We start from the raw sequence: 2914 nt of genomic DNA, 5'->3' as shown, positions 1-2914 counted from the left end.
TGATTCATACTACTGCAAACTGAATCTTACCAACCTATTCATATTAGGTTGATTGAATTATAATTCCCCCATGAAGATAAAAATTAGTTCATGTCATAATCTTAAAAGACTGGAATGTACATTAGCACCTACAAAATAACTAAAGCATTCAAGACTACTGGAACATAACAACAAAAAAATAGGAAAAAGAAAAAAGAGTACCTATGCATCATTTGCAGATAGAGTGATAATCTGTATAAAACAGAGACAATCATTAACCATGCAACAAACTACATAGAAAATGACTTTCAGACTTAGAACCTGCTACAGAGAGAATAATGTTTTTTCGTGCTCATTTCAATTGCATGTGCTGGCCATAAATTATCAAAAACTCTTCATACATCATATCAGCATTCAGTACACAGAAAATGGTAAATTAAAAACCAGGCAACAAGATATGCAAAATGAGCTTCACACCTTGTACATGCTACCCAGCAAAAAAAAAATAACAGTTTTGGAGTACTTGCTACGACTATATATTGCTGATTCTAATGAAGTGCTACAAGAAATATCTCGAAGGATATAGAAGCAGGGAAGTGGTATAGAGAAAAAGAAATAAGGACATACAGAAAACCATGATGGAGCATCGTATATCTGGAAGGCCAACCCTGTCACATCAAGCTGTCCATGAAGATTAGGAAATGTCTCCCCCTTGACATGCAAAAGTGAACCTGCCAATAAACAGGTTGACCGTATATAGATCAACTATTCATCACTTTATACTGTAAGTAGGATTTCGGTTCTTGCAGAATATAGTCCTTCCAATAAACAAATTAACAAGGATATAGATATCAACCAATCAATGCTTTAGTATGAGTATCATATCCTTTCCTTCTATAAGAAAACAGTCAAAATTGGTAGAATCTTTTCTACTTATTAAGGGAAAAATAAAAGCTGTAAGGCCTAAAACAACGTCACCCATTTCCATTTGATATGTTTCTAGGTGATAATTCATGAAAAATTGTCCTTCCAATGGCAAGGGGGATGGACACAAATCATACTCATAGTGCTAAACTCTCATAAATATCAACCATTCTACAAACTAATGTTGTGTAATTCGGAGTTGAGGGAAAGTATCAGACTGTCAAATACAAGCATGTTTCCGACATGTATATGTGCTATTTTTCTAAGTTATTCATGTATTCGGAATGTCTTTAGAGCCATTCCATGGTCTGATATGTGTCAGATATGGATACTTCATGAAAAATGAGATTGGAGCAACATGCTAATAAAGTGTAATGATACTATGAAATCTATCCCTCTTCATTGATCATGCAATGGGAAGTAAAGCATGAAATTCACTCAGCAACTTCCATTGAAGTCAGCAATGAATTAAGAAGTAAAGAGAAGTGAATTGAAAAGGAGTAAAAGAGATCATAAATATCATATTGGAATAGTAAAAACAACTTTGAACATGGTACTGGAATGCGTATAAAATAACTTGATTGTCCATATTGCTTCTAAAAATCACAACACGATATTTATTGTATATAATGAAAAAAAACACAATTGCAGGAAAAAAAAACAAAGTGAAGTCAGAAAAGCACCTCAACGGTGGCTCCTCCTTTAAGCCATGTGGCTGGAATTTCTAAAATTCTTTCAAAAAGCTGTAGAAAAGATAAACAAGGAAAACTTAGACATCAGATTCATGCTACCCTAAAAGCAGGAATTTACGGTGTTTGATGGAGGGGTGCCTTTCCTACCCTAAAAGCATTGACATTTATTAGCATGACAAAATAATCTTAAAATACAAAAAGCTTGAGAATTTTTTTAAAACCAAAAAAAATGAAAAGGCAGGAATGGCGGAAGGAAGAAGAAGGAAGATGATGAAGGAAGATGATGTGAAGGAAGAAGAAGCAAAAATGTTTACCTGACCTTGGATGAAGGGAAGGAATGCCGGAGTCAAACGGTATGTGATATACTTGCCGATTGAGAGTGTTTTTGAGGTGGAATTTGGTAAGGGTAGAATAGGGTTCTTCAAGCAACGAATAGCTAAACGGTGAAGAGAGAACGAAATAGAAATCCCCAAAAATATCTGCTTAAGCCTGGAATGGAATAATCCCGTAATAGGGTTTTCCATTGAACCAAACACCAATTTAAGTGGGCCTGAAGAATAGGTTGGTAATAGGCATGTAATAGCTTAGCCATTAGCTTCAATCAAACACACTGTAAATGTTTATAAAAATATATTAATATTGAAACAATAAAAATGGAAAAAAATTGCTTAGATGTGTCTATCTTAACCTTTTTAAGGTTGTCTTGGACGAATCTATCCCAACCTTTTAAGGGTTGCCTTAGATGGTTTTATCCTAACCTTTTTAAAGGTTGTCTTAGATAAGATCTATCTCAACATTTTTTAAAGGTTGCCTTAGACAAGGTCTATACCAACCTTTTTAAGGTTGCTTTAGACGAGTCTATCCCAATGTTTTTTAAATGTTGCCTTAGACAAGGACTATTCTAACCTTTTTAAGGTTGCCTTAGACGGGTCTATCCCAACTTTTTTAAAGTTGCTTTAGACGATTTTATTCCAACCTTTTTTAAAGGATGCCTTAGACAAGGTTTTTCCCAACCTTTTTAGGGTTGTCTTAGACAGGTCTATCTCAGCTTTTTTAAGGTTGCTTTAGACGAGTCTATCTCAACATTTTTTAAAGGCCAGCCTTGATTAGGACTTTGCCAACCCTTCAATAAAGGTCGGCTTATGTTGACTTATGCCAATGTTTTTTCAAAAGTGTCGCGACACCTATTCCAACTGTGCTAAAGACAACCTTTTTAGAAGTGTTGGCAGAAGCATCGTGAAACCTATGTTAACCTTTTTTGCGTCATCTTAGGTTAAAAAAGTGTTGCGGTAGGCCTGTTTTGTTGTAGTATAATGTCA

At 34.8% G+C, this 2914-nt stretch overlaps 1 long non-coding RNA gene across 1 annotated transcript; it reads right to left on the bottom strand.

The window, feature by feature from the left end:
* Positions 1-120: 120 nt before the first annotated feature.
* Positions 121-2004, bottom strand: LOC121212444 (uncharacterized). The gene is made up of 4 exons (XR_005907633.1): positions 1910-2004; positions 1587-1646; positions 607-710; positions 121-231 (listed from the first exon to the last, which is right to left on the bottom strand). It is a non-coding gene; the product is annotated as an uncharacterized lncRNA (long non-coding RNA).
* Between the last annotated feature and the right edge of the window lie 910 nt (positions 2005-2914).

The sequence above is a fragment of the Gossypium hirsutum genome, chromosome A13 (genome assembly GCF_007990345.1).
Source record: "Gossypium hirsutum isolate 1008001.06 chromosome A13, Gossypium_hirsutum_v2.1, whole genome shotgun sequence".
In the NCBI taxonomy this organism is placed as follows: Eukaryota; Viridiplantae; Streptophyta; class Magnoliopsida; order Malvales; family Malvaceae; genus Gossypium; species Gossypium hirsutum.
The sequence above is the reverse complement of the archived record's forward strand: the minus strand, read 5'-3'. Positions and strand labels throughout refer to the sequence as shown.